The sequence below is a fragment of the Rattus rattus genome, chromosome 3, assembly GCF_011064425.1.
Source record: "Rattus rattus isolate New Zealand chromosome 3, Rrattus_CSIRO_v1, whole genome shotgun sequence".
Taxonomy (NCBI): Eukaryota; Metazoa; Chordata; class Mammalia; order Rodentia; family Muridae; genus Rattus; species Rattus rattus.
The window spans coordinates 202,210,822-202,234,307 of NC_046156.1; the positions used below are offsets into that span (position 1 = coordinate 202,210,822).

At 45.1% G+C, this 23,486-nt stretch overlaps 1 protein-coding gene across 2 annotated transcripts in view; it reads right to left on the minus strand.

The window, feature by feature from the left end:
* Lhfpl2 (LHFPL tetraspan subfamily member 2) overlaps positions 1-23,486 on the minus strand; it is an 89,453-nt gene that overhangs the window by 64,376 nt on the left and 1,591 nt on the right. For both annotated transcript variants that reach the window (XM_032899019.1, XM_032899020.1), the window contains exon 2: positions 18,522-18,580. The gene's annotated coding sequence lies outside the window, so the exon portion shown is untranslated. The remainder of the gene's footprint in view (positions 1-18,521; positions 18,581-23,486) is intronic.

The window sequence follows — 23,486 nt, forward strand, 5'->3', positions numbered from 1 at the left end:
GACAAAATCCCAATACAGGGAAGGAGAGTAGGCACAGAGGCCTCCCCCTAGCCAAGGAGCTATTTGTAACTGATACCTGCTGGGAGAGGGAAAATCAGTTTTCTCCAATGGAGTAAACCGTGCATGCCAACTCCACTCTAAGATAGGCCTCATGCTCAGGAGTGTGGCTAACACAAAAGACTCCATGGTTTGTTACTGTTTTGTGTTTTCTATGGTTTTGTTTTCTTGTTTTTCTTTTTGAGAGAGAAAGACATGAAGTTGGGTGAGTAAAGAGTGGGGGGAGGACCTGGGAGGAGTTTGGGGAAGACGGAGAATATGATAAAAATATTTTGAATGAAAAATTTTGTAGGTAATTAAAAAACTAACCTACAATGAATACATGTGTATGTAGCATGCAGTCACAGATGCAGTGTTTCAAACACGCTCCTCCCTCTCAAGACTCAGGGACTACTGAGGAAGAAGGGACGGGGGAGAATTTAAGAGCCAAAGCTTGGGGAGGACTGCAGAGAAACAGTGCCTTCTGGGCACTGCGGAGCCCTGCACTGGCTGGCTGCAAGATCGAGCTAGTCAACACTCCAAGTGGAGCTGGTGGGGGAGTGTCTCACGAGCCCCACCTCCTGGCTGAGGACTTACTGATAGCTAACGGCTTTAAGGAGGAGCGTCCGTTTTCTCTAAGGGTGAGGCATTTAGGTTGATTTTGTTTCAGTGGATGGCCCCACACACATGAACATATGCGTAGTCATATCAGACTTCGTGAGTTATTAAAGAAGGGAATATGAATTTGGGAGTGGGTGGGGAAGAGGAAGGGATTGAAGAAGATTTAAGGAGAAGTAAGAGGGTAAATATATCAAAACACATGGTATACATACATATTATGAAATTATCAAAGAACTAATGGAAATGTTTCTCTTAACATGAGAGTGAACAGATGCAATACAGTAGACCATTTAAGAAGAAAAAGTCAAACCAAAGAGACCCATCCTCAGCCCCATTACTCTATTATCTGGATGACCTTGGGCAAACCATTCAACCTCCCCACCTGGAACAGAATCTTCATTTCCTAAGACACACAAAGCATCGTGGGCACGGTGCCCAACACACAGAAAACTCTCAGTAAAGGACACTGTCTGTCACAAGATTTTCACGACCTCACCATCGCTGTTGGTTGATGCTTGCATACGAATACAAGAGTCACCTACACATACGACCAGACCGACAGTCTCCTCTCCCCTGGCCCTTAAAGGTGGCTGTCTGCATGCCCTGTTTACACTGGCCGAGAGTTCCCCAGTGACAGAGGCACACACAGGAACATGTATTTGTTTAGTTCTCTGCATTGGCTGCTCCCAAATGTCTGTGGATTGATCTCTGTGGATCTCAGAAATGCAATCGTTAGCTGCCAGACTGAAGAGGTCTCTCTCTCTCTGTTTGTTTTTACTAGAAGTCAGGCCTCTGAACCTGTGGTTTGCTAACTCCCCTTCTAAGCACAGAACTCTATTTATAAAACAGAATCTGATGAGTAAATCCTGTTCTGCACATAAAAAGATGAAAGAAAACGCCTCCTTCCCCAAACTCCTTCCCACGTATCCCCTTAAACATGCCCCTGCGACCTGGAACGGTCTGTAGAACATGCTCAGAAAGACACGGATTTACATCTGTTGTCCAAACTTGAATCCTACTATCTATAAACTGGACCGGGCTTGCAATGCGACGAGTCCCTGCTTCACCAGTGACACAAAGCCAGAGGCCCACAAACCGCAACACTCAACTCCTTAAACATCACCAACATGGCTGACCTGGACAGATGCAGCAGTCTTTTCACTGACTACAGACTTATAGCGAGGCCCACCAAGTACCCTAGGATTGGTGTTTAACGGCAAATAGCTTCTTGAGGGGCCAGATTCCTTCGGCTGTTCCTTGTCAACACTGAGTAATGGCATATAAACCAGGGTCAACCCAATCTATCAAAAACTCAAAACAAAAAACAAAACAAAACAAAGACCCAACCAATATTCAATGAAAATGTATTTTTCTGGTGGAATTAGTCACTCCTTAGGATACTGGGGAAGTGTCAACAGAGTCCGGCCTCCACATGTATGAAGTGTAATGGAGACTGAAAATCAGACAGCAGTTCAGACCAGGGAACGGAAAATGCAGCAGCTGGGGAAAGTCATTACTCCTGCAAACGCCAGGCCAGGAAGCAGGCCCTGCTCCCCGCTTAATTACGACTTAGCGGAAGCATGACATGGGTTTAAGTGTGGGAATCTAAGAGGTAGAGGGCTTGTTTGGGGTGGTCTGAGGGAGACTAGCCAGGAGTGATGGGGTGGGAGCCAAGAGACAAAACATCCCAACCAATCCTGAGGAAAATATTTCCTTCTCAGAAAAGGCTGCTCTTCCTCCCCAGAGAGAGCTGGAAGACTCCCGGCCTGAGTCATCTGGAAGCAGATTTTACAAAAAACGCTACAGGGGATCCCAGGAGGGTTGGTCTGGCCATGACAGAAGACGGCGGGCGATTCAAGACCAAGTGGGTCTTTCCAGTTCCAACTCCCATGATTCCTGATCTTTCTTGCTTCTTCCCAACTCACTCCAGACAAGCTTGGTCTGAGCATAACTGCCAGGATCCTCTGGCTTCACAGCTTCAAGACCTGGACATAAAGGTATGAGGAGACCTCTGGCTGGGGAGACCTCCATGTAAGCTAGCTCCACTGGCCCCAAGCACCAAGAAAAACAGGAACGATCCTGTCTGAGGACCTGGTGCTACTGGCCCAGACTGTCATTAGCCAGGCCTGCCTATCCATCCATGCCCTCTCTTGTCTCTCCACCTCATTGGTTACCTCCTGGAAACAGCCCTCCTGGAGACATCTGCTAAGCGGCTTTGCTCCTTGGGAGTCAGGAACAATGAAGCCTGCTCTTGATGGACACGTTAGGAAAATCTTACATCCTACAGCTGCACAGCGGACGGGTGGATTTCAGTGGGTCGGATGTCCGCTGAAACCTGATGATCAAGCTGTAGGAATAAGTCGTAAATGAGACTAGTCACCCTCACAGGTAGCTGTCTGTCCTTGGGAAGTCCCCTCCGCCTTTCCCAGGCAGTATGAGCTCAATACTGCTAGCTCACTCATTCTGGGTTTAAGCGCTTTTTTTTTTTTTTTTTTTTTTGGCACATACCAAACATATTATATTCTTGTTAACTATTCACTAGACTTAGATTTCTGGAAACCCCTGTCTAGAAATTCAGTTTAAAACCAGAGAAGTCTAGAATGTATCACGTAAGATTTTTGAATGGTACTTTTGCCTCCTGTCTGGTTTCGGAGCTCTTGGTGTGTATTAACGCTTCTGCTAGGATAACCATTAACTACTGCTGTGTACCAAAGGTACCTCCAGCCGTAGTGGCCGTAGACAGCAATGACGTATCGTGAGTCTCTGGGTTAGCTGCTGGTCTTATCTGGACATGCTTGGCCTCTGCCCACTCTAGCACTTGGCCCACTGGGCTAGCCTGCCCATGGGACCTCCATCCTATATCCATTGGTGTTCTGTTCACTGGTCCAGCTTGTCCCGAGGCTAGGCTGGCTTCTTTTTACATGGAGGTCTCAGATACATTTCAAGAGGGCAGAAGAAGAGGTCACTCATGTCATTAAGATACAGACTTTGAAATTCATGCAACACTTGTGTCACATTGTATCCATGAAGTCACAAGGTCAGCCCGGATTCAAGTACCGGGGATAAAAGACTAACTAGTGAAACAGGAAGCGCTGAAAGGACTGTTGCCATTTTAAATCAGCCCACGGCAGTATTCCCCAACTGTGTCCAAATGACATGAGTTAGGAGATGTGGCTACCGTCCTCTGAGACCAGAGGGATCTCAGACAAAAACTGAGTCCTGTATATGACCCTTAAAGAGCCACCACGTATGTATGAATCCTCTGCACAGTCCTACAACGAAAAGTAAATCCTGCCACTGTGTCCAGCCGTTAACAGATATGCTTATAGAAGCAGAGGAAAGACGTTTCCCTGGAACGTCACTTTGAAAAGCTTGGTCAGGAGCTCTAGACATTTAGCGAGGTTCTAGTTTAACTGACTTGGTCTTCCTCTCTCGTGAAACATCTTCGAAATCACTGACACGTCTAAAGGACTTCTACCTCAAGGAGGAGACCCAGAATCTGGCAAATCTTCGACTGGAATTCTCCACCCAGATCACCACACACCTCTCTCGGGTACTCAGACATGAAGAAAAATGTTCCTAAATTTGAATCTGCGAAGATTCAAGGCCTTATCTTTTAGGTGTAATATGTCTAAATACTAATAGAAGTATTGATTCTTAGACAATGAATATTCAAATGCACTGTGGTTAAATCTCCAAGTTTAAAAGCCCAGTGACAATCATACCACCGACATCAAAACAGGAGCCCGATGACAAAAGTGCCAGCCAGCCACTAAGGACCACTGGACTTCTTACCGGCCTGTTATCTGCCAGCCTGTATCTCCCTTCCATACGCTTTGCCTCCCAATTGAAAAGAAAAATCCTTGTCCATCCTTAGAACCAGGTTTCTCAACCGGTTCTTCTCAATAACCACCATGCTGCTGGAAGAAATGATGGCTAGGCTGGTCCTGAGAACTACAGCGAATCAAGATCTGTGTTGCTATTCCAAAAGCACGCAAGACCAGAACACTTGAAGGGCGGTCACCTCAAATTCAAGAGCCATGTCCTTGTGCACGGAGAAGACTGTCTGTACACAGCCAAAAAGCACACTGAATTATTGGGTGCCAAACCCAAGGCTAAGGAAGTACCCTGTTTACTTTGGCGCTCACTCTTACATTAGAGAGAGAGAGACCGAGAGCAGTACAGGGGAGGGATTCTGGAGCAATTTATTACAATTAATCATTCCCATTCACTCTGTTATCTGCCAGCCTGTATCTCCCTTCAGTGATTCACTGAAAGACTCAGGAGCCAGTGGTCACGTTACTCAAATGCTCAAGGCATTCTCACATTTATTTATTCGTGGTGTTTTAAGATATTAAGCCTTTTATGTTGTGAAATCGTCACGGAAACAGATCCCGAACTGCAATTTCGAAAGCTGGAATAAAAGTGAATCTAGAGAGGAACGGGGAATTCCATTGGGGGAGGGGGCGCTCTACAAATGAAACAAGAGGAAGCAGGGACTCCTGGGAGGGGAGCCCTGAGTGCACTGGCCGGGGCTAGGAAATGAACACGGTGTCTCCTTGTTCCACAGAAGCCACTTGAGAGCCTGTGTGACACTAGACAAAGGCAAATCCTTGTGTGCAGTTGTTTTGTTTGTTGTGGTTCTTGGACAGAGCATGGGGACCAGTGCGTGCTAAGTGAGCCCTCTGCCACTGGGCTAGATCCCCAGAGTCATGGATGCTTCTCATCTATGTAGCAGGAGTTCTGTCAGCACAAGGGTTGGAGTGATGGGACTTGACCTGCCATCCTCAGAGGATCTGAAAAGGCACCCGAAGGTCCAACTCCTGCTCATCATCCTTCTGAGCAATGGATACCACAGAGAGTTTCTAACCCTGAGGAAGTTAGCTATTCTGTCAGATATGGAAGGCTGTGACGCTTGGGGAGAGGGGCTGAGCTGGGTAGTGAAGTGTGAGGAAACACGGATGTTGGCGTATGGTTCTGTCACTCTCCTCCATCCACACGTGTGAGATTCTTAAGAGCAGGCACACCCCACAAGCATGGCCAAGTACCACATCAAGGGTGAGCAAGAGGCTGCTACTGTTGAGGGGTTAAGAAAAATCAGCAGTTAATCCCGTGTGTTACTAAACAGAGCTGAATTTGGGGCTGGCAAGATGGCTCAGCGATTAAAAGTGCACAGTACACAGCTCTTGCAGAGGACTCCAGTTTGGCTCTCAGCACCTGTATCAGGTGGCTAACCGTGGCTTGTAATTCCAGTTTCACGGAACCTAACGGCTTCTTCCGATTCCTTTACACATGTGGTATTTATAAACTCATGCAAGGTAATATACACCTAAAAAGGCAAGGTAATAATTTCCTAAAAAATGAAGATCTTTAAATACAGATGAACATTAACACAATACCAAACAGCTAAGACTTGGACAGAAACCACATGGGAAATATACAGTATGATTTATATGTGATATTGACCACCTTCATGAGCATGACTTCGAGGAAGTCACCCAGATTACCAACCACCAGGTACAAAACCTAATTATCGCTACCAGAAAGTTTTACCAGAAACCCCACACGGGTATGCTAAGTACCATCACTACCACGTCCCTAAGTTGTCCCAACCATAGCAGAACGTTTGTCGGAAGCTTGGGCTATCGGTCAGCACAGACAGTTCAGACATAGGCAGTACACATATTTACATGGACGTGTGCATAGGAGGAAGAGGAAGCAGGGACACGGTGCTCAGGACAGTCACAACTGACTTCACCTGCCTCCCTCTGCCTCCTGCCAAAGTCTCTCCAAATCACTGCTTCCTGGTCACACGCTGAGGTCGCTCCCTCCTCATCTGTCTACACTCATCTCTGCCTGCCATCCGCTGGTACAACCTTCAAGGCCCAATTTGTACGCCACAGGTCTGGGATGTCTCCCTCAGCTGGTGAGAGTTCATTCTCCTCTCCTCCTCTCCTGTGTCTCCACAGTGATTGGTTTGCCACAGTGAAGTCTCAGCTCACCTCTTGGCTAAACCAGGAGGAGGTCTTTAAGGACAAGGACATAGCCCCAGGGACACACATCAAGCTAAAAAGACTAGATATCTCCACCCTCATCCTCTAAATGACCGGAAGGAATCAGCGGATAGGCCACGGAGAGACACCGTACTCTCGTACGTCAAGACGCATCTGAAGGGCCTCCACATTAGTGTCACTGCAAGGGACAGAAAAACCTTGGCACAGAGGACCCCTTGGAGGCAATGCTTATAGCACTGGGCTCTACTCTCTCTGCTTCCCTAGGAGATCCCCCAAGTAACCCAGTCTGTGTTCAGACTTGGCTGGCCACACATTTCCGACAGTTTTGTTTTCTTCCTGATCTGTGTATTGGGAAAATGTTGTAATTTCCTCGTGGGCCTCATTATATCTCTGAAGGCTGATTAGGGCTGAGGAAATGCCCAACCCCCAATCAGCCTTGACACTCCAGAAGCTCTGTGTGTCAGCCCCTTGTGTTACTGAGACACGAACATTTGGAATGTCATCTGAGTCTCCCTGCAGCATCCTTCCCCACTTCAGGATGAGCAGACTTCGAATTAAGGAACTCGATCAAGAAGGCGGCCTGCAGGATGGCCACCTTGAGGCACAGAAAATAGTCCCATTCATGAAAGCCACCATGCCATTCCCCACAGAGGGACCTTTCTGTGTCACTGTTACCATGATCCTTACAGCCTTGGGAAGAGAGTGGAGATGTCTCAAATCTCTGTGAATGAACTTGTTACATGTGTTCTAAAACAGACTGGATTTCAGGGGCTGTTTCCAACTTCATGGTATTAAATTTCCTCTTATTCTTTCCAGCACCATATTTCCATTAAGCCCTTTGAAAAAAAATACAAAAAACTTCACCCTGGGGAAGAATATTTTGCTATCTTAATAAAGTCTTCCAATCCTCAGGAGACAAGTCCCCATATTTTCATTCTCAAAACTATTAATTTTATTCCCTCAAAGAATCTTATGAAAATATTTGTATTTCTTGCCTGAGATCCCTGGGAGGTAAATTGAAAAAAACTAGCTAATAAGGGATAATTCCAGTATGACCAAAACAATACATACCGAAATATGGAAATATGGAAATAATTAAGACCCAAAGAAAAAAATGTTATAGGCCTCGAGGCAAAAGCCCTAACCAGAAAATGCTTTGAGGGGCTCTTTCCTCACTAATGTGCACCAGATATAATTCAGGGTATGCTCTGTTTTAAACTAAGCAAGTTGCTTTAAAAAGATTTAAGTTTCTATAAATGGTAAATTAGCAGTTAAGGATTTGTTTTATATGAAGATTTTGTCAGTGGGGCCTGGGGCGGGGTGACTCAGTCTATGGAGTACCACTCAGCATGAAGACCTGAGTCTGATCAGATCTGATTCTCAGTGCTCACATGAAAAGCTGGCTGTGTCAGGGTGTGCCTTTAAGCCTAAGCAGACTGAAGACAGACATTGGAGGAGAGCAGGTAAGTGCTTAGAGAGTCTATAAACACTTCCTTACGGAGAGCTAACATGTCCCATTTATTTTATTCAGTTATATCCCATCTGCCCTGGAAACAAGAGACATTATAAATTTAGGGCAGATGACGGGGAATTGGGGTCTGTGAGATGGGACAGGAGAGGGATGCTTCCTGGGTGACCTTCCAAATGCAGTTACCACCAATGACTTCTACTCTGGTCTCTTTATCCTTTCCACGCCAGGGTTCTCCAAATATAGGACAACTTTACGTGCAATTAACAATCACTGAGCACACAATTCAAGCCAAGCTATGCGTACTGGGAAACGGTGAGGGCGTGTCACGGTCGTCACTATCATAAATGACAACTGCACGGAGCTGAAAAAACACGGACCGTTTACAAAAGAGAAGGCGCAAGCTGTTACGTGGCTCATGAGAAACAAAAAAAACATCGACTTCATTAAAAATAAAAACACAAAACCCAAAGTTTGCACGAGGATGGAAAGTTGAACCCAGGAGGTCAGGTGAAGGCAAGGCAGACGCATTCATGGTGGCCATCATCTCTACTCTCCAGCGTCCCCCCACCCCTTCCATCAGTTACCCAATGAGAGTTTGCTAAGTATGGCCTCAGGGCCAGACCCAGCTGCTGCCTACTTTGAACTTGGTGTTACTGAAAGCACACACGTGCAAAACTTGAAATAAAATAGCATTCTCTCCTTTCTATCCAAGGTTTTATTGATTAGGGTATCACAAAACAAACCCTATTTTATATTACCAAGGTCTAGCTTGGAGACATCTTTATAACCGAACAATTCTATATCCAAAGTTCATCATTCACGGCCAGACAGGAAAAAGCACTGCAAATGTCAAGATGAAGTTCAAATTGATTTAAATCTACCGGGTGAAACAGTAAACTAATAAAATGTTTTTTTCTTTCCCTAAATGAACAACTTTTTGATATGGGGAGAAACACTAACAATGCAAGGAGAAAAAGTAACCAAGGTTGTATGCAGACCAAAACCTTAGAGAGGGTTATTATTGCTATGATGAAATGCCATGACCACGGCAACTTGGGGAGTAATAGGTTTTATTTGTCTTACACGTCCACATTGTAGACCCTCATTGATGGAGGTCAGGACAGGAACTCCATCAGGCCAGGACCCTGGAGGCAGGAGCTGATGCAGAGGCCATAGAGGGGTGCTGCTTACCAACTTGCTCCTCATGGCTCGCTCAGCCTGCTTTATATAGAACCCAGAATCACTAGCCCAGGGATATCCTCACCCAGACTGGGCTGGGCCCTCCCCTATAAATCACCCATTAAGAAAATGCCCCACAGCCTTGCCTACATCTTATGGAAATACTTTCTTAATTAAGGTCCCCTCCCTCTCTTATGACTTGTGTCAGGTTGACAGAACATTATCCAACACAGTGACGAAGAGACTGTTGAAGAAGAGACATCAGGAATGGAGAGGTGGCTTAGTAGTTAGGAGAGCTCTCTGCTCATCAGAGGAACCAACCCCCATACAAGTGCATGCAACCCCAGCTCCAGGGGATCAGACACCCTCTTCTGTGGCTCTCAGAGGGCACTGCATTCATGTACGCATGCACACATAACTAAAAGCCAAAATAAGATATTCAAAAGAAGAGATATTCTTAGGAGCTCAGCCATGAGCAGCAACACCTAAAAAAATCTAGTGATTTTCTTGCCCTGCATGCTTTTGCTTTACTGCATAAACACAGAGGGACACACACACACACACACACACACACACACACACACACACACACACACACCCCTCTGGCCAGCCATAGTCCTGTCACAACAGTAACAGTGTGAGGCTGCTGCTTGGCTTTAAGAGTGTACCTCAGTGGGGTTGGGGATTTAGCTCAGTGGTAGAGCGCTTGCCTAGCAAGCACAAGGCCCTGGGTTCAGTCCCCAGCTCCGAAAAAAAGAAAAGGGAAAAAAAAGAGAGTGTACCTCAGTGTTCGGTGGCACCAAAGGAGACTGGCAGGTGACCCTGGGCAGGTTAAATCCATCTTTACCTTGAGATGTAGAAATGATCTAAAAATGCCACCGCACTACACAGAAAATCACAGTCACTGGAGAGCAGTGCATCTGTGTGGGGTTCGCCGTGTGGCTTTCTCTGCAGCACCCCCTTCGCAAACGCTTACTAACGTCCAGATAGAGCCTTCAAAATACCTGATGGAGGGGGTGAAAGGCTGATGAGGAACCTAAGAAGCCGTTTCACCACCACTCCACAGCTCTTCAACCCACTGGTGCTCCACGAATATTAAGAGGGAATGGACTTGACTTCACCCTAGTGGGTCGGCAACACAGTGGGAGCGTAGAGTATAGACCATGTTCCTGAGTTCCACAAGTGGCAAGGGGACCGACCAGCTCTTTCAGAGGGATCACACTGGATGCCTAACACGGAGAGCTCGAGACAACCTGAGCAGGGGTTAATGTCAGCTGCAAGTGTTGCATGCCGGGCACACTTTGGCATCATGTAGAATAACTTGCATCAAAAATCAGATAAAACCAACAGTGCAGCCAAGATTGCCAATCGGTCTGAAGAGATTTTCCTAGAGTGTCTGACACCCCTGCCTTTGACGCATGGTGGGTGGCTGACCTGTGGCTTGGGGGACACTAGTACTGGACACATCTGGAAAGACAGTACCACCAAATGACTAGTGGTTTATCCAGCATGGAGCCCTAGGGAACGAAAAGATTATAAACACGTTATCATGGTGATGGAACTGGCTCGAATGGAGATGCAGGTGAGATCAATACTTAATTCAGAAGAAGTCAGTTTCACTTAGGAAATCATGACAAGTTCTGAAAGAGCAGAGAGGGGACCTATCAGGTAGGATCTAGGAACTTCTGACATATGCAATTGTCCTCTGTAGTGGTGAAGGGGGATTACTGTGATTTGGTATAAAACTATGATTTCTTTAAAGAAGAAGAAATAGACGGGTATAGCCATACCCCATCCTACACTGTGTCTTTCTAGTCCATGGCCACAATAAGAATCTGGCAAGGTTAACTCATTCCATGTAAAGTCATTCATACGTTCCAGGTCACCATGAAGAGGCTTCTGTACTGTCCCTTGTATATCCGTCCAGCTCAGTCAGATTATTTCCTTCTGTTATGGTTTGGAGCTGAAGTGACCCCAACAGGCTCATGGCATGAGTGCCTGGTCCTCAACAGATTGCAGCAGCACCTGGAAGGCTACAGAGACATGAGGAGGTGGGGCCCGGGGACAGGAGCTCAGTAAATGTGGACTCGTGAAGGACATGCCCATCCCAGGTTCCAGCCTGCTCTCTGTCGTGTTTTCCCTGTGTGGACCAGCTTCTGCCTCACTCTTCTGGGACACGAACACTGACTGCCAAGTCTTCCCCACCACACTGGACTGAAATTTCTGAAAACAGGAGCCTTTGTTCCGGTTGGTAGGTCCTGTCAGTATTTTGGTTACAATGATGAAAAGTAAGTAACAGAGTTTCCTTTCTCCATCATGGAAGTAAAACACTTTCTAGGGCTGGATGTGTGGGCACCTGATGTTAATTCCAGCACTTTGGGAGGCAGAGGCAGGTGGATCTCTGAGTTTGAGGCTAGCCTGGTCTACATAAAACCCTGTGTCAAAAAAGGGGAAAAAAAGGGAAAAGGGAAAAGTTTAAAGAAAGGGAGGTGGGGAGAAAGGGAGGGAGGGAGAGAGGGGGGTGGAGAGGGAGGGGACTGGATAGAAGGAGGGACAGGTTTCCAGCAATGAACGTGAGGAGTGACCCTTCATGTAGATGAATGGCAGCAAAAGTATCAACTAAAGCCAAATTTGCCTACTGCAATACCTGCAGACAGATCATATATATATATATATATACATGTATGTATGTATATATATGTATATATGTGTGTATATATGTATGTATATGTGTATATATGTATATATGTATGTATGTGTGTATATATGTATGTATATGTATGTATGTGTGTATATATGTATATATGTATGTGTGTATATATGTATATATGTATGTGTATATAGGCATGTATGTGTATATAGGTATGTATATGTATATGTATGTGTGTATATATGTATATATGTATGTATATGTATGTATGTGTGTATATATGTATGTATATATGTGTGTGTATATGTATGTATATATATGTGTGTGTGTATATGTATGTATATATATGTATGTGTGTATATATGTATGTATATATGTGTGTGTGTGTGTGTGTGTGTATGAATTCACTATTTAACCACAATGCTTTGTTGTCCTTTGTTAACACCAGCAGCATCCCTGTGAAGAATCCCACCATGAGAACACTTCATCAGATGGAGACCGGAGGGCACAGAGGATAGGCACCCTGTAATGACAGGAAGCTGAGATCCTTTCCTTGTCACATAGGGTTCCCCTTAAGCGTCTGGCTTCACCCTCGCTCAGAGCAGCTTACTGTCCCTACTCCTCACAGGCTCTGAGGTCAAATCTCGACGTTTCTTTTAACATCTGTCCACTGTGCTTTGGGGCAGTGGACCGTGCCAGGAAACTTGGTACGGTCCAGTGGGTTCAGAAAACCTGGTACCCTGATACCTGAGGATGGTAGGTGTTTCATCAACTCCCAACCAGGTTCCTGTCCTGTGACACGTGTCCACGGCACCCCATGGAGGGGACCATTAGAATCAGTCACGTAGGGGCAGCACCTGAAGCCCCTCCACATGCAGATGAGGCAGCCCTAATATCTCAGACCCAGCCAACAGAAAGCATCTGCCGTTAGAACCCACCCCACCCCAAAATGTATGTAAGACGCAGTCTGCAAGGAATAAGGGGCAAGAGCTATTTCATTAAAAATCTGTCATATCAGAACTGCAACACTTTTGGGGAAGAGAGTTCTCTCACAAAGCTTTCACTGTTGGAAGCTGCTCAAGCCTACTGCAGTCACTTTCCCCTCAGTGCCCCTGACCTTGGCTCCTAGCCTCCCGGTGTCATCTGCTGCCTTGCATCTGCTGGGGCACAGCAGCAGCCGCTGAAGAGACCCAATGACTCGCCCAGATCTGACTGCCCCTCTCTGTTCTTGCTGCTCCAGAGCAGCAGAGGCCTTGGCCTCAGAAGATCCCACTCCTCCTCACCTTCAGAAAGCACAACTCTTTGGCTGCTCTGGCTAGGCCGGAGCTCCGCAGATCTCCACTAGTGTTTCGTACGGGAGCCGGCACAGTGCTTGAAGTATTAAGGCAATGCGATTCTCCTAATGCTACACCCCGTCTCTGCTCCTACCTCCAGGCAACCCACTGACTCCTGCCTCTTTAGCCTGTGCTTATCAGTTAGCTGAGGTCCCGCCCACTCTGCTTGCCCTCTGCCCTCTCCCTTTCGAGCCACGGGCATCTTCCGGCCTGTTTCTTGCCTTCGGGATTTGGCTCCAACAACCGATACCCCTATTAGCACTTCATCTACACAAAGTCATCACGGCTTTTAGATAGACAGTGCTCAACTCCCTTCACTGCTTGAGAGAACCTTTATGGCTTCTCCAGTTTTTATGTGGGTCATTCTCTTAAACTCAGGTCCTAGGGCTGGGGACACAGCTGCCTTGGTATCTGCTTCACATGCATGAAGCCCTGGGTCTGATTCTCCAGCATCTCAAAACAAACAAAATAAAACTCTCTTCCTATCTGGAGCTTACATTAAGTCCACACTCACCCCTCCACTTCCCAGCACCCACTGAGCACACATTACACATCAGGCACTAATGTTGGGCGCCCCAGTGTACTGAAGTCACGGCCTCTCCATCCAACAGACAGCCATCAAGCGCCCAGACACTGGGGACATCCATAAGGCTCAAACCTTCCTTTTAAAAGTCATAGTTTACTGAGGAGAACCACATTTCATTGACAGACGGGGAGAGCCCCTAAGAGGCTTTTATAGCCAGAGGTCCTTAAAAGAAACAAAACAAACAAAAACAAGTGGTTATCTCAAAGTTAACTAAAGTGTGTGTGTGTGTGTGTGTGTGTGTGTGTGTGTGTGTGTGAGAGAGAGAGAGAGAGAGAGAGAGAGAGAGAGAGAGAGAGTCCACTGGAGAGGTGGCTTAGCAGTTAAAAGCACTGACTGCTCTTCCAGAGGACCCAGGTTGGATCCCCAGAACCCACATGGTGGCTCAAAAATGTCTCTAACTCCAGTTCTAGGATCCCTGATGCTCAATTCCAGCCTCCTTGGGTACCAGGCACAGGCATGCACAGTAAAAATTAACAAACAAAAAAACATAGAAATAAAAGAACAATCAGAACTCTAAAATATCTACATATTTCATGATTTTGAAGGTCTTCCTCAAGCCATGAAGATGACTGTCATTACCACAAAAGTGATACATTTGCTTCGATTCACACTTAGTAAAGAAAGGAAGCTGTCACACTCTGACCCAGTAAACCCTTCTCTACTGCCTTTAACTACTTCCGGATTGGTCACGGAATTGAGTTCTACCCTGGGCCACTGCCAGTTTAGAGAATCGGGAACAGAACAGCTGAGGTACACAAGGAGAAACCGCCTTTCCAGCTACGGAAACACTCGTCATGAAATTCCCAGTTGAGAAGGCACCTCTGCTTTTCCCCAAGTTGTTCTAAAGGCGCTGAAAAATTTCCCAGGAAGTGAACCATATGTGCTAGCTTTTAAATGATGGAAATTGGGTTGGGGATTTAGCTCAGTGGTAGAGCGCTTGCCTAGCAAGCAGAAGGCCCTGGGTTGGTCCCCAGCTCCGAAAAAAAAAAAAAAAAAAAAAAAAAAAAAAAAAAAAAAAAGATGTTTTAAATGATGGAAATTAAATAGTTAAAAATTCAGTGTCTTGGTGGCCATTTAAGAGCTCAGCTGCGTGTGGTGTGGGGGTGTGGCTGCCACTCGGGCCAGCACCAGGCTCAGTGCTTTCACCCAGGTGGTTCACTTTGTTCCAACCTAGAAGAAAACCCAGGAGGACCAAGTCTGCCAATACCGTCTGCAGACACAGCGGTCCACGTGATTACTCTCCACCAATCCAGATTACCTTTCCTGGACCCAAGGAGCATCACCTGGTACCACAGGCAGCCCAGGAAGCCAGAGTCACACTCGAGGGACTTTAAAGTGTGGGCACTTTTCAGTAATGACACCTTCGTCTTCCTGTGCTGTGTTGTAGTTCTTAAGAATCACTAGATGTTAGTTCCTTATAGCACTAGGCATACACAGGGGGAGCCAGACGAGGTGTCGAGAACTCGGCCAAAGTTACACACCTAATTATAAGGAGGGCTTCAAGCCCAGAAAGCCTTTTTTTTTTTTACTTTTTTTCTCAAGAGCTGCCAACAGAAGTCCGCGGATGTTAACCACATACTTGAACTTGCCCTCTTTAAAGTCTTCCCACAATCCCCACAGGGCAGGGAGCAGAGCAGAGACACCTTGCCTCTCTACCAAGGAGGTGAGACATTTGTCCAAAGACAAATGTCAGTGAGAACCTGAGAGAATGGGTTCTCAGCCTGCACATCCAAGCAAGTCTCCACAGTACCTGGTGTCAGAGAGCCTGGCAGGGCACACTGGTTGACAATTTTGATACACACACCTCTGCCTTCATTTCCCTCAGCCTCCCAGACCAGAGAAAAAAGAAGCCATCCCCAAGAACAGAGGTGGAGTATAGGAGGTTCCAAAACCTGACCTGGGCACAGAGCTTCATGGCCCCTCTGTTGGGATCCCAGCCCATGTGTGTCCGGTGCAGGGGATTATGTTGATGACAGTTGGTGCCCAGAGTCGCCTCAAACTACAATTGTTCTTTCCGCTCAGGAGAGGGCTGCTACCGTGTAGAGAGAGCATAGGTAACAAAAGAAGTAGGACCACACTTCGATTCAGACATCCTTAGTTCCGTCCCATCTGACCTGATCAAGTTGGCCTCGCTGGTCTCAGATGGATCCGCAGCTAAAACTAACATGCAGGACCCAGAGAGAGCTGGATTTACGGGGCTTTGATAGGGGACCAATCACCAGGCCAAACATGACTTGGCTCCTCAAGGCACTGCCAAATGGAACTGGCTTCTCCCCAGAGCAGGATTCAAAGAGCCAGCCCGGCAGTGATCCAGGGTGACATCCCACAACCGGGAAACTGAACCACCACCAGAACACATGGAAAATGTGGGCCCTCGGCCTGGGTTTTCACATGACTGAGCGTGGCGGGCAGCATGGTCTGGCTCTTGCTCCTGGGAACTAGAGCAGATGGTTCCTCTGAAGAGAGGGAAAGCCCTGGTTCCTCACAGCACAGCCCCTTCCTCCTCCCCTCCCCCGTTGAGCATATCTTCCCTGGACCATATGAACAGACACAGGCCTCACTACCGACCCCCACCCCGCCCCCACCACCAGGCTCCCAGGCACCTAATTTCCAAATCTAAAATGCTCAGCACACTGATATCACTAGACAGAGTCTAAGCAAGGTTTATGAACACCCAGTTCAATAAATTCTTTGCAATAAGTCTCTTTAACATACAGGAAAGGGTGGCAGACAAGGTGTCAGAAACTCAAAGTTACACATCTAATTATAAGCAGGGATTTTAAACCCAGAAAGTACACACACACACACACACACACACACACACACACACTCTTATGTATGTATGTATGTATGTATGTATGTATGTATGTATGTATGTGTATGCATTCATATGTGTGCATATATAACACACATATGTACCCTAGGTCTGTATACTATACATATATGCACATACATATTTTTGAGACAGGCTCTTAAGTAGCCCAGGCTAGCCTTTAAACTCACTGTAGCCAAGGATGACCTTGAACTTTTCATTTTTCCTGCCTCCACCTCCTATGATTACAGGTATCTACTATGTCTCTGGTTAAATAATGTTTATTAATAGAAAAATCAGATTGTACCATCTCCACTAGATAAATATGGAACAAATATTTGAAGATTATCAGTTTGATAAGCTGCAAACATTTACCCTGCCCAGGACACCATCTGTTTCAAGCCAGCCCTTGCTTTCCCGTGAGAAGGTTGCTGCTCTAATCATTTTATAACTCAAGTGTTTGTGATTCTCATCAAAAAGAGTCCAAGTCTCCCAACGGCACTGCAGCCTAGTAATGCTTGAGAAGTCAGTAGCACAAGATGGAACACAGGAAAAATATGTTCTTTCTCAAAATGTGCAAACCCAAACAATGGCTTTTCTACAAAGGGGGTGGTTGCCCTACCTCAACCCTCTGCATAGCAGGCCCTACTGGACAGGCATCAGTTGGACTAGAATCTGCACTGGACCCTGGCTCCTTCGATCTAAACTCATTGCCAAGGTTGTAACACTAACGGGGCCCTGAGAGGACAGAGGTGAACAAGCCCCGCTCTCTTTTGAGAAACAGAACTGGACTGGTTTTTAGCAACAAATATTCAACTACCCATTGCCTTGATTTTCCTAAATGTGTGTGCCTAAATTGTAGCCAATCCCTACTACTAATATTTTCCAAAGGTGACCTTTGTGAATTAAAATCTACTCAATCATTAATCACCTGTGACTGAATCATTTCCAAATTTCTTTCTGGCAGTCCCTCCGTATGAATGATCATCGAGCAATAAATCTGGGTTATTTAAATTGGCCACGTCTACTTCCCTATTTGAGAGAAATGATACAGGACTTAGAATGGTCTACAGAGAGGCTAAAAGAGGAAGACTATTCCACAATGCAGATCACTGAAACTGTTTCTGAGCAGCAGCAGAACGAAGCAGATCAGAACTGAAGAAAAAATTAAGAGTATTGAACGCAATGCCATTCATCTGACACTGCCATGAACTCTTTGTGATAATGATTGATGTTACCCAAGTGGTACATTGAGTCTAGCAAACTAGGGCTTACCACACGTGTGGTGGTTTGAATGAAAATGGCCTTTATAGGTTCGTATGTTTTAATGCTTGGTGCCTGGCTGGTGGAACTGTTTGGGAAGGATTAGGAGGTGTGGCCTTGTGGTGTCACTATGGGCTGGCTTTGAGGTTTCCTACTTGCAGATGAGGTGTGAGCTGTCAGTTGTTGCTGCAGCCAAGTCTTTGCTGCACCATCATGGCTCTAACTCTCTGAAACTATAAACCAATTAACATCTTTCTTTCATAAGTCAGCTTGGTCGTAGTATTTTATCACAGCAATAGAAATGTAGCTGAGATGCCAGGCAAAGTCCCAAAAGGTGAAAAGCTACCCTTTCTCAAAAAATGCTTCCAACAATAACAACATCAAGCCAGACACCATGGCACCCACTTTTCATCCCAGAACACAAAGGGCAGGGGCAAGAAGATTGCTGTGAGTTTCAAGACTACATGGGTTTTATATATAACAAGACCCTGTCTTGAAACACAAAACAAATAAGACAAAGAGAAGTAAGCAACAAGGACCCGTAATTGCATTTACCTGTTTATCTTGGCAGCAATGCTGAGAAGCCTCAGTGAACAACTTCAGAAAAACACCACCTAAAGAGACAAACAGAACCAATTGAGCAAAATATTAGGCAATTGTTCACAGTACCAAGAAAACCTTTAAGCAATTTTATATCTCATTTTAATGTGTGATGCCTCTTCAAATACTGATCTCCACATCAACGGTGCAACTTGACTTAGAACACAGCTACTTCGTCCTAGGAGAGTAAAGCATTAACCTAAGGTTCAACCCACAGGTGGGTAGGGGCAGTGGGGAACGAATGTGCAGTCCACTGAGCACCGATTCACAGCCCCCTTTCCTCCTCCTCACAAAAGGACCAACTTCAAAATGCAATGTGCATAGTAAGATCACTTTATATATTAAGACAAGGCAATCCAGAAATAAAATGAGGATTATGAAATTGTAAGGTACCTATCTTAACCAGCTATTCTAATTTATTTTAAAGCTAAATTCACAAAGATATTTTTTTGAAAACCAGGAAAATGGAAAAATGAACACTAAAACCATAACAATAAAAACACTGGGAAGAATTATTCAGATTCAGAAGTATTTCTTCTAGTCTTTTCAATATTTTTTAGGTAACCTTTAGAAAATGATGTGTCTATGAATACACTCAAAAACATAGATCCCTAAATATCTGTTCAGCATTGTTTGGAAACATTAAACATAAATGAAACAATTTTTTAAAATAAAGTATCATAGACCATATACCTTGAAAGTTTATCATATCTCTTATATTGTTACCATATTACAACTTTCCCAGCTAACTATATCCACTAACAAACGAGGAGCCTGTGTTAAAGCAGACAACTTTTTTGGATCACACAGACCCAGGGTTAAGGAATTATGTCCTGGCACGCTGGTTTTATTCTTGAAGGTTTCCTTTCTACTTTACAGAGCACAGTATATCCCTGGACACATACATTCAAGCAAAACAGTCACATACACAAAAATAAAAATAAATAAATAAATAAATAAATAAAAATATACAAATAAATTTTTTTAACAAGGAGAAAAACTAATTTTAGCTAAGAAATAAATTTGAAATGTGGAATAACCTGGATTTTCCATATTAAAACAATAAATACATAAAAGAATCAGTATATCCTGATGACATTCCTTCAATCCTGTAAAATCAAATGGCTAGCATGTAGCATTAACCTCTTCTTTTTGCTTATTTAAAAGTTATCTTTTCATGGAGAGCAAAAAAAAAAAAAAGCTATGAAGGACTATAATATGGCATAAAAATATTTAGAAATTAAGAATTTAAAGTTCAGGAAGTATTTAATATAGAACTACTAGTGAAGAAATATACTAAATTCCATGTAAGAATGGCGAAACAAAGTATTCAACAACTTCACTTGTATCACTAAACCTGGAAACAGGAAGTCCATATGCCCATGTTCTATAATCAAACGTTCACATGGCGTTGACAATGAAAATCTATAACAGACCCATGCTTATAATCTATAGACACCCATGCTTATATCCTGCTGTACATTACTATCAGCAGAGCCCATGTTAACCCAAACTGTTCCTGAGAAGAAAGAGCCAGCAGTGACCCAAAGGCCTTTCTCTCTTAAAAAGACAAAAGCATTTTAGCAGGCTGGAGTGATGAGTCAGCAGTTGAGAACACCGGCCGATCCTCTAGAGGGTCATGGTTTGGTTCCTCGAACCCACAAGGTAGCTCACAAGGGGCTGTAACTCCCTTCCAAAATAAATTTGAAATGTGGAATAACCTGGATTTCACATATTAAAACAATAACAGTAAAAGAATGTTGTTTCTATAAAGACCTCAGCTATAATAAGTTTAAAGCTTTTTTTGCTAGACTCAATAGTTCTTTGTATGCTAATTGCTAGCGACATTCTAATCGTTCCCTGCCACTTTAATAGGGGAAGTCATGGTAAGTCATCGACAGCACGTTTATCTGAACATGCTGTCTGTGAAACAAGTCATGAGGGTTATTATGAATGGGCCTTTGATAAGTGGAGGTCTTCATCAACACTCTATATTCCTTAAAGTCTCAGTGAAACACAGAGGTACGACAATCGTAGTGCCACTGAAAGTCAAATACATTTTTTGGAATTCCTTCTTTTATATAAGATGCTAGCCAGGCTCTAGACAAAGCTTCAGTATGACAACAGTACTGGAGAAGGCGAGCTAGAACACTGGTCCCACCCATGGCTCTCTGAGCTCACAAGCTGCTGAGGACTATTCCTAGAATAAGTCCACTTCTCTCAAAGCTCTGAAGACAGAGTCAATTAGGAGTAATTCTCTATAGTCATGACTAAACTTTTTTGATAAAGTCACAATCAGGAGGTTCAGAGAGATTAGTCAGGTGAATTAATTCTCTAGGTTTGCTTGGTAACTAAGATGCTAATCTTATTTAAAGAGTGAGTGTAGGATGTGTGTGTGTGTGTGTGTGTGTGTGTGTGTCTGTGAGTGTGTATGTGTGTGTGTGTCTGCGTGTGTGTGTGTGTGTGTGTGAGTATGTGTGTGTGTATGCTATGTGACTATTTAATGGCTATGTTTCTAACTGAAGTTCTCTCTTTTAAGAATATTTTAAGCTATGCGAGTATGTGTGTATGTGTAAGTTCCTGTGCATTGAATACACTGCTCCTTGAAGTCAGAAGAGGGCATTAGATCCCCTGGAGCTGGAGTTACAGAAGGCTGTGTGCCCCGCCCTATGTGGGTACTGGGAGCTAAACTCAGTCCTCTGCAGTGCTTTTAACTGACGAGCCATGTCTTTAACCCCTTAAGGTGCTATTCTTTATTGTTTAACACTATGTTCTTTACAAAACAAAAACAGAGAAACACAGAGCACATTAAAAACACACTGTCACGTAGCCTTCAAACATTCACAAAAGATAATGAGTAACTAACTAGGTAGTGACTGCCAGGCTGCTCTATGCCCTACATGGGAATTAACTCCTTACTTCTCACAAGCGCCCTGTGAGAGGCGCTCGTACAACCTCTGTCTTCAAGACGGGCAACTCTTACAGAACCTTCCGAAGGCCACGTGACTCTGATGAAGCAGCTTTAAGACTCAGCCCCAAAGGCTTTTAAAACCTTTAATCCTAAGAATCCACACAGGCGAGAGGAGTAAAGTTTAGCCTCCTTTTAAAGTGGAGGGAAATGCAATTCTGGGTAGTACTGCCCAGTCCTCCAAGTCACTCAGCTGATTGGCAACAAGGTGGCACACAAGTGGCAGACAGGTGGCAGGGCACCGTATGCTATGGCTTATGCTGCCTCTCCAGCACTGTCCTTTGGGTAGAGCCTCTAAAGGAAGGTGTAAGTCTGTGTGGTGAGTACTCGATGCCTTTGCTCACTGGGAAGACCCTCTGAAACCCTATCACATCAGTACAGTCACACAGTGAACACTCTGCTATGTCACCGTGTTCCCACATGCAACTGTCTTATACTTCATGGCTGTCAAACACACAGGCACACATATAAAGTGAAAATAACCGACTTCGTTAGTGACCATTCTCTTACCTACATTTTTATGTTATTGGTCTGGTTGACCATTTAAACTATTTACAACCCAATAGTGTAGGCACTGTTTATTCCAGAAGGCATCATGAAAACCGTGGTGCCTATTCTCATCAAGAGGTAAAAAGCTTGGTACTTCCAGCCATCTCCGTCTGGGCTCCCTGTTCCCGTTCCGGGCATCAGGAGGGAGAAACACAGCTGTCCTTTGTGCCCATGCACAGCGTTCCTGTGACAGGCACCAGCTCGCTGACTACTGAATTGTGACAAACAGGAACAGTGCTGTAAGACCCCTTTCTCTGTTACAGATTGCCAAGACTTGAAACGACCCAGTCTGAACTGCTTCACGTTCCTCTGTAAAACTAGAACCAAGGAGTGAAAAATCGCCTGGGCAGTTACAAGGATACGTTTCAGCTGAATGAAAAAGGAACTCAGTAAGAAACAGAGCTGCCCACAGCGGCCGGGTTTGTCTCAGAGGCGGTTAGGACCCAGCTGTTCATGATCACCAAAGCCACAGAGAGGGAGAGTCTGAGTAATTGTCCTTGAATAGGGAGCCTTTTCCTGAAACCTGAGCTGGTTCACTCCATCCAGCCAGGCAAGGGTGGGCGGGTGCGCCCCAGCCGATCTTCAGAGGCCTCGTCCAGTGCAGTTTCCACTCTAAGTCATTCTATGCATAAAAGGGGACTGGAGTGTGGGTGGAGACAGAGCTCATTTATTATTCTCGCCTCTCCAGAAAGGAAGCTGAGCATCTTAAACAGAGTCACAGAAATATCACATGCAACAAACTGTGCTTCAAAATAGTCTACCCCCTTATATTTAAATCTGTGTGTGCATATTTAAATCTCTCTCTCTCTCTCTGTGCATGTGTGTGTGCATGTGTGTGTGTATTTAAATCTCTCTCTGTGCATGTGTGTGTGTGTGCATGTGTGTGTGTATTTAAATCTCTCTCTCTGTGCATGTGTGTGTGTGTGTGTGCATGTGTGTGTTTAAATCTCTCTCTCTCTCTCTCTCTGTGTGCATGTGTGTATTTAAATCTATCTCTGTGTGTGTGTGTGTGTGTGTGTGTGTGTGTGCCTGTGTGTGTGCATGTGTGTGTGTATGCATGTGTGTGTGCATGTGTGTGTGCATGTGTATGTGTGTGCATGTGTGCGCCTCTCTGTGCATGCCTGTGTGTGCCTGTGCATATGCTACAACACCTGTGTGGAAGGCCCAGGACAACCTCAGGTGTTGGTCCCCATCTTCCACCCTGACACAGGCTCCCTCGTCCACTAGCTGACCTGCACATTTCCGATGACTTTCATGTCCCCACCTCCCGTGTCCCAAAGGGATGCAGGATTAGAGATGTGCACTGCCTTGCCTGGCTTTCCATGGGTTCTACAGTCGTGAAGTCAGGTTCTCCCCAGCCCTCGACCTAGAACTCTGGGCCTATTTTAAGTCAGCTGATTCTC